Genomic DNA, 9,635 nt, shown 5'->3' with positions numbered 1-9,635 from the left:
AGATCACACAGATAAAGCGCCACAAACACTGCGGATTGCGTGATAAAATGTAAACTAATTAATAATTTAATTTCAATGAAAAAAATTTCAAATATTCTCTTCCCGAAACAGAATGATATGCGTCGAAATATTTATTGAATAAATAAATCTATATGTCGGTCGTTGGCATAGTGATATTTTATCATTGTTTACATACATTGGTATTTACGAAGTGCGCATTTCGTACTTAATCATGGAACCGTAACAATTTCTTATCTCTCTCTCTCTCTCTTTCTCTCTCTTTCTCCCTCTCCTTCCCTCCCCCCTCTCTCTCCCCCCTCTCCCTCTCTCTCTTCTTTTTTTTCTCTTCCTCTCTCTCCACCTTTTTTTCACATCACGTATTAAAGTGTACGAATATGATATCATCAAAAATTGCGTGCATGGGAGACTTTACACGTAAACAGCTTTAGTGCCAGTCAATCCCAGTACTCCTGTTCCTTCGAACGCAATGTTCGACGCACGGCTGTGCTTAGGGGAATTGCATAATAGTACTCGAGTCACCGCATTTTCCACTCTCATAGAAATTCTCTAGAGTCGTATTAACTTCGTCAGGCGTGGTGTGCAGCCGGCTGGACATTTTTTCGATAATTGTTTTACGTGGAAATAACAGATCGGGCTACATTGAGCTCATTTGTGTAAATCAATTTAATAATGAACGCTGGATTATTTGATTTACTCATATTTTCCATTCTTATAGAAATAACAGAATCATGTCCAGTCAGATGGATTTTTGCTTTTTGGTCATTTCATATAAGTATAGAAATCTAATCTTCAATGATATTTGCGGAGTGTTAAAAAAAAATAAATCCAATCTATTACCGCTGAATTTTTGGATTTATTCTTTCTTATAATTGTTTGTTGTATTTCTATAAAACTTAGAAAAATTGTTAAAAATATTTTATCAATTTTATTCTTGCCATGTCTTAAATTTAACAATAAATTTAATCGAAATCGCAAATAATATTCGCAAAAATTACCTTTTCATGTTTTTGAATGAAACAATCTTATAAGATATTTTATTTGAATTTGACAACAATATAATATCAATTTATTCTCGTATTTCACAATAATCAAACTTATTAAAAAAACTACGCATGTTCTACACGCGAATTTCAGCTTCTTTAATCACATCGCGTTTATTCGAAAGCCGAGTTTTTTCCCGATAAATATCTTAATCTATAAATGCAGTATGACAGAAAACGCATTGCGCTCGCAGTCGTTTCGTCTACGATATATTTTTAGTAACCACGCCATAGCAGGACGACGACGATGACGACGACCCTCGTACATACAAGAGTCGTCGAGCGATGAGTCCATCCAAATACTTTATTTTGCGCAAACACACGTCAAAAGAGGCACACGTTGAAAGTCATACAAATATAAACCATATATACGCGAGGTCTAACGAAACTCTTTCGGCGAAAACGACGAACGCGCCGTCTGCTCCTCTTTTTTCGCGTTTGCGAGTCGGGGTCGCTTTCGACGAGAGAAAGCCTTACGTAACGCGATCAGTCCGTAAACCGAAATTCCCATACTATCGAATAAAGCCATATTGTCCAGCACAACGCTTCAAAAACGATGATTCTCTCATCTTTATTTGCTTCGACGCATTCCTTTTTCACGGTCGGGATAGTGTTGGATCTCTTAATTTTTGGCAAAACGACAAGCTGTTTACGCTTATAGATACGTCGTTCTCACCTGACTAGATCCCTGCTCTCTGTTTTTTCGTCACTGCCAAGGTTAACCCTTGAATATAGGTCAGTTCCGCGAAATAGACTATTTCTACGAAACGAGCGTTATTATTTTCAAGATTAAATCGTCTGGTTTCAAAGAACATCTTTCTTAAAAACTGTTTAACCTATCAATCTCTACCCGAATTTAAAAATAAAATCTTTAACATGCGCTAAATTAGCAAACAAATTAATTAATCGTTTATCAATTACGTTCGTTTTTTTAATGATATTTTTTTCGGATTTTTAAAATGAATTTTAATGCAAAGTATAAATTTATGCATCGAAACTTATATCAATAAATATCGATATTTTTTCGCGCATCAGTTTTCTGAAATCGTACGGTTTATTGATGGATAGGTCAGGTAATAAGCGTAGAACCTCTCCGAGGATCGAAGCGATCGAGGAAGATGGCGGGTTTCGGTGATGGCAGCGACAACGATGCGTTCGTATAGCAAATGTAAACCATAAAAGCTATATAGGTCGGTTTCGATCCTCTCAAGGTCCCGCGTTTTAGGTCCCACCGAATTCAGGCGAAGCAAAAAGGAAACGGTTTTACCATCTCTCTCTTTCTTTCCCTAACGGAAAAAAAGTACATCGTCCGGCTCCCGATGGGTGCGGTCGCGTCGCCGCTTTAACCGGATGCTAACTGCAACTTGAGAATACTAAACACCTCCCCGATGTGTTTACGAGAAATACATTTCTAACGATATATACTATACACCATAGTTCTCAGCGACTTCGACTCACTACGAGAGATAATCGCGCGTTTGTTAGAAAAATATTTTCTTTTTTACCGATTATCATATATTGTCAATGCTGCTCTGCATTCTTCTCTGTTGTATCTTTCATGATAATGTTTTCGTTTTCTGATATGTCTGTTGAATTAAGATATTTTTATTACTAACATGTTTAATTTTGAAAAATTAAAAAAAATAATGAGCATTACTGGAATAAAAATATATATTTATAAATAGAAAAATATGTTATAAATCTTTAACATAGTTTGAATTTTAGAATGGAATTTTTGTTAAAAGGCATGTTAAAATTAATTGTTAAAATTCGATTTTTATCCGTTGGAAAAAGTTTCGAGAAATCTGAAAGCATATAAATCATCAGGTTTCCTATAAATCCTCAGATATGAAGTCAAAGTCGGAGAAACACACAGTATACTTGATGCAGTAGAATAAAAAAATTTATTTTCTTTTTCAATTTGTTACACATAAACAAGAGGAAATTTCAAGTATACTGAAATTTATATAATTTCGAATTTATATCTTGATTTCAGATCTGACTAGAAAATCGGTTTCTAGTCAGATCTGACTAGAAAATCGGTTTCTAGCCACTCTGTTTTCGTGCGATATCAGGAAGCATAAATCATTTGAAATACGCAGACACACGGTCGCGATTTTTCGCTGACCCTGTTTAGCGCAATTCTAATCGCTCATAAACGCGTAATAGATTCTCCACACTCTGCGCGCGTTCATTATAAACATCATAAATAGCTGGGTCGCGAAGATAACGCGTAATTCTTTTCGATCGTGTGGACATGTGTGTTGAAATCAATCAATGTTAAGCAGGGTCAATAGTCATGCGGTACAATGTGCACGATAAGGCTCAAGATCGGGAATTATCTGTACGCGGTAAATACATTTAATCCCGATAGCCCATGTTGCATCGTCCTCGTCCAAGATGCAATTTCTCGCGCAGACACTTGAGCGCGGCATTACACAATTTAAGAGAGAGCTTACGCATGTTGCGATATACATGTCCGCGCATTGTCATAAATTATACCTAATCGCGACCGCGCGATTTAATTCAATCGTCCTTATATTATGATTATATACATTGCAATGGAATCGACAGTTAGTTTTTATTGCTTATTTTATACGTAGTCGTAATATTGTCTGCGTCGCGTAGATGACATTTAATGATTGTGTCGTTGTATCATTTGCATTTTCTTCAATCCGAGAATAATTAAAAGAATATATATCTATAAAAAAAAATCTCGGCGCCTGTATTTAACAAAAGTTTAAGACGACATTAAATTTCCAAGAGACAGTTAACGTTGAATATTACAAAGTTGTAATAAAATTGAAACATTGCTTTTTAAAGAATTGCTGGAAATTTTATTCTTTTGTATATTATTATTAATGTAATTAACGTCAGTAAGTGAGACATTTTGCGTATGACGCAATATCAACGAAATATAGTGAAACCGCAGAACGTAACGAATACGGAGGTTAAAAACCGGCGGTGTCCATGAGACGGATAGAGAAGGCGATGCACCGTGATTTCGACAATGCGAATGACGCAGCTGATTTGACGCTCGCATGTGAAAGTACATGCACCTCGATTTTCGACGAAAACGATTTGACATAGGACGGGTTATCGTCATTTCGACATCGATGAATATGTCTGAGTTTGATTAATCCGTTAGAATCCGCGACGGACCCTGATGTCGCGATAACGCTCGTTGATAATAACGTACAGTCGAGTGCATTTGTATCTTTGTATGTATATTATCATGAGACATATAAACACGAAAAGAATTTCATGTATTTAATATGTGTGCATGTATGTATGGAAAGAGTTTTTAACATTTTAAATTTAATATACACACATATGAAAAGATGACCACAAGTGTATATTCTATATAAAATTAGATAAATATCTGGCTCTTTTTTTCTTTTTTTTTCTCTTTTTTTTTCTTTATCAATGATTAAATAAGCAAGATATATAATATCGATAAAATATTTACAGTAAACATAGTTAAGATAGGTTTTAAAAACAGATAGATATGAATTTGATAATATTACGTTATAATAATATTTTTAATTTGATAATAGTACATTATAAAACAATATTTCGTATTGAAATAAATTTGTAACAAATACACTAGAAATACTTATAATCAAATGATCATAATAATATTGATATTGTAACAATAATTAAAAAATCTTTATCTGTATCTTTAATCTGTATCTTTATCTGTTATCTGTATAATCTATAAACTTGCTGCATACATGTCTCTTTGCTGAATGCGCAGTTAAAATTTTATTCCGCGCAATTCAGATTTGAATTAGAAAGTAAACAAGTCCAAAGTGATTATGTGTTTTTCATCTTTATTCTTTATTGGATTTCTTTACGACACGCAATATCCTGTTGTCTAAAGCAATTACTAGGCTTTAGATTTTACAAGTCGCCTTTTTCGCTACCTGCCGTTCTCTCCCTACCTTTTACCAAAGACGATGAAATCTCTGTACCATGTTTAGAGATGGACAATATCTTAAGTTCCAACCAAAATACGACGAAAGTTATTGTGTAGCCTGCGTACACCTACCTGGCTCGAAGTACCTGCGGACCGGGTGTTCTACGGATCTTTAAATGCACCGTTCTTTCGGAGAATTCAACCTCTGAGATTCAACTAGCAGACTTAACGGATCCATAACAATGTGAATTCGTCAGGTATGCTATGCGAAAGGACGACAATACGCCCAAATACACAGCAGACGTTTCGGGTCCAAAATTTTCAACGGAGATGTAAGGTAGTATGCCGATGCGATTGTGTCGGGACCAAAATTTTCCATTCAGAATAGTGCATAACAATCAATTGGACCTTGAGTCAAAATTTTGTCCCTCGACATAGAACCTCGAATTCTTCATCCAAGATACGAGTAAAAGTATAAAAATAGGCGTTATTTCAATATAATCTTAGCTGCTAATTTTAACACAACATGTGTCCAAAATTTCCTTTTTTGTCGAAACTTCGAAGAAGCTTCAAAAGAAGAAAAGTAGGTTACAGTTAAAACCCTGTTTTAACATTCTATATCCTATTAAAGCTAATAACCTAATTTTTTATTTATAGTGGAATTACAATAATTATAGTATTATTAAGTTCTAAGTGATTACAAATATTTATATCACAAGTTTAATTACAAAATATTGATTTGATTAATGATAATTTTTAATTATATATATATATAAATTAAAATTATCATCAATTAATCCTGTAGTTATTAAGTTTTATTACATTACAAATATTTGTAATAATTAGAATTTTCTTGATAATCTTTGTAATTATAATAATATAAAAGTGACCTGAAATTAATTTGAGTAAATTAAATACTTATGATAATGATAGTAATATCAATATTACATTTAAAAAATTTATTATTAAAAAAACCATTTTCTACAATATATAAACTTTATATAGGAAACTTAATAAAAACGAAAACTTTATTTATTATATAGAAAGTTTCATAATTAAAAAGTAAAAATTTTTAATATGAACAAAATTTCTAATCAGGCAGATTTTGTCTTAATATTATTAATTGAAAATTTGTTCATATAAAAAATATATTTAATTTTTAAATATGATATATACCTAAATCAATATGTCAGCGATGGAAGTTCAAGGTTCAATAGAGGAGCTCTAGCATTATATAATCGATCATTATAACGTCAAAGTAATATTTTGTAAGAGTTTAAGTTACAATATAAGAGTTCTAAATTCTATTTCCGTAAAATTAGATTGATATAATAACTGAGCGCAAAATAGAAACAAAATTTCTGCTCGGGACACACGCCAGAATTCTGGCATGAACAATAAAAATATTCTCCGCTATTTGAATCTTATTTTAGATCAAAAAATCAACATTTGATAAATATCTTAAATAATATATTGCATCTGCATTGTTCAAATTGCATGAATTTTTACTTTAATATTACAATTATTTTGAAAGAGAAAGAGACGGAATTAAATCTTTAAGATCTTTTAAATAATGACTACATTTGCTATGCAACATCGTGTAAAGATTCTGAAACAAAAAAAATTCTTTGCCACGTGTGCAATAGGATCAGTGTGGAACTGTGTCAATCGGATTAAATGGTCCATCGCTTCCGTAGCAGTCGTGGCGTCTCCGAGAATTCTGAAGAAGACACGCTCGACGAGACCAGGCTAAGAAAGAGAGGCGATCGAGAGCCGGCACCGACATACGTCACCAAAACGTAAGGCCAAATGCTAATTCGGCGCGGGCTGATTGCGAGACGAAGCTGGGTCGCCATGCGAAACGAGCCATTAACATGTAATTGCTTTCCACGAATCCACCTACTCGCATCCAGTTGCTTTTGATAAAACTAATTGCGGGTTTGCCCACGCTAATGCCTATTCACGAATATTCTACAAAGTAGGTAAGTAATGATACCCGCCGACAGGAATAATGCAGGTACGTCTTTTACGAAAAAAAGGAGAAGGAACATGATGAATCCTGCTACAGCGCATCGTTGAAATAATAGTTGGAAATTTTCGTGACAGAATAGCGCGTTTTGAAATGTAAATCATTTAAAAATTTAAAAGCGAGATAAATTACACTTTTTTCTAAAATTTTAATGAAAATTGCAAAATCTTATTTTTATAGATATTGGTAATATGTGATAATGGATGAAGGAACTTTTTCTTGAATCCAATAATCAACATTAATATTGGCGTATTTTAAATTACGTTCTTGAAATACAAAACAAAACAGGTACCTATTTATTGATCGATTACGATTCTAAGTTTTAAGGTTTTTTCCATAGTTTAAAAAGAAAACATGAACCCTTTAGGATATTTTTTCCCCTCTTATTTGTTGATGCCACTAGGATAGATATGATAAGTATGATTAAATTGTGAATATAAGATAAGATAAGATATGTACATATTTATTGATTTTATTTTATAGAACCAAAATTTTTATAGAACCAAAAAAATTTTTATAGAACCAAATTTTATAGAAACAAAAATGCATACATGGAATATTTATTATTATTTTTTTTATTAGTTGACGATTTTTTTTGGCATCTTAAAGTATCGACAAAGTGTTTAATCGCGTCATGTCGCAGGTGTGATTTATCTCCGCCATCTGACGCAAGAAAATTTCCTTCATTATGCTCTCCTAACAAATTAATAAATCGCATCTAATCGTTACTGCGCTTGGACGCAGTTATCGCTGACGTCTCGGGTGCTACCACACAAGTGGTGGGCAGAGACGTGCGGCGAAGGCATGATGATTCTTAGAATTAATACTCAGCTAAAGAAACGCTTGAGATACAACGTTAATTAAGATAACGGTACCACGATACGAGCGAATAGTAGAGAAAAGACAACTTGGACGAATATGTATCTGACCCTTAAAGCGAAAGAAGCGAGTTAAGCACGAATTAGATGTGGGTACACACGAATTTTTACATAGTTCGCTGTCTCGGATTATCTTTGCAGGGTCACTACCAATGATTTGTACTCGTGTGTGCGAGCGAACATTTTATATCCGGTTCTCAAAGCTTTTAGAAAGTATTTTTAATTCAACTGAACTTTGCGATATATAAGAAAAGAAGACATACAAGATAGAGAAAAGATATATATATATATATATATATATATATATATATATATATTTTATTTATCGAACGTGTTTATAATCGATTAGATTTGTCGAATTAGAAGGGTAAGGGGAGAGATGTAGCGCTAAATTTAAATTTTCACAAAAATTTCAATTTTTTTATCTAGTTATAAGAAGTAATGAATTTTTTAAAATGACATTGTTTATTTGTACATACCAGTAATTCCGATTATGAGTAATATTTCTAGATATCAGTAATATGTGATAAGAGTGTGAGAAGACATTTCTTGCATCAGTAATCAACAATATTGGCGCATTTAAAATGTATTTCAAATTACATTCTCGAAATATACGAGACAAAACAAGTATCTATTTATTAATATCGATTACGATATCGATTCTAAATCTTAAAAATTTTTTTCATAGTTAAAAATACACTATAGACTCTTTAGAACTATAACATTTTTTTCCTTTTATTTGTTGATGTCACTGATACGATAAGTATGATTAATAAGATATTTATTAGTCAGGTATATTTTTCTTTGTTTCAATGATGACTCTAAAATATAGCCTGTCAAGATAGAGAACGAAACAAAACAATGGCAGACACCTACAAATCGGTTGCGACTAGCTCCACTAGATTCACGCTGAATATCTCTTGAATCGAATGGTCGGAAGCCCAATTATCGTGTCGTAGTGCGAGAATATATGCGTAGAATATACGTATAAGTACCAATACAATTGCATCATTTCTCCCTGAGCATTCTCTGACGACTAGTCATTCGCAAGTGTACCTATCGATCCGAATGTAAAAAAGCCCCGGAGACAAACGATTGCGATTGTATTTTTCTCGAGCCAGCTATTACTCCTGCAGCGGAAAAAAAGTCGCGATTATCTCGCGCTCGATATCCCTTCCTTCCTGAAATGGTAGACTCGTGCACGACGTCCATCGTGGTCGCATTGCGAAACGATCGACGTCATGTCGTCCCGTCGTTGCTTGAAATCGCGGGACACCCGCGCCGCATTAAAGCGCTCTGAGTCAGGCCATTGTCGGTCGCGCAAATCTTGCGTAACTCACGTATAGCTGCGTCCACTTAACGAGCGGCTGCATACGTTAACAGTCGCGCGATACGATATGCCAAACGAGACGAGTCGCTGAAGCGGCAGCGCGATCCTCGAGTGACACTAGCCTCTTCCTTGCTCCTCCAGCTCCTTATAAGACTACAACTCACGGGATACAGGAAAACGGAATATGTTAAGGATATTTGAAAAGAAGGATATACGAAATATGTATATTAAAAAATTAATTAACGAGAAGCGCACAAAAATAAATAAGGATTTTAAGAAGCAAATTAAAGGGAGTCTAATGGGTTAAAATTGATTATAATTAAGATGATAGCGAAATATACGGGTGAAATCGTTTTAGAGGCAATTATCCGCAGCTGTCATAGCGGAAGTTACAAGAGCGCGCTTTTCTAGTTGTAAT

The sequence above is a fragment of the Camponotus vicinus genome, unplaced genomic scaffold (assembly GCF_025532165.1).
Source record: "Camponotus vicinus isolate PSW18456_S1 unplaced genomic scaffold, iyCamVici1.0 SCAF_2, whole genome shotgun sequence".
Taxonomy (NCBI): domain Eukaryota; kingdom Metazoa; phylum Arthropoda; class Insecta; order Hymenoptera; family Formicidae; genus Camponotus; species Camponotus vicinus.
This window is presented reverse-complemented; position numbering follows the sequence as displayed.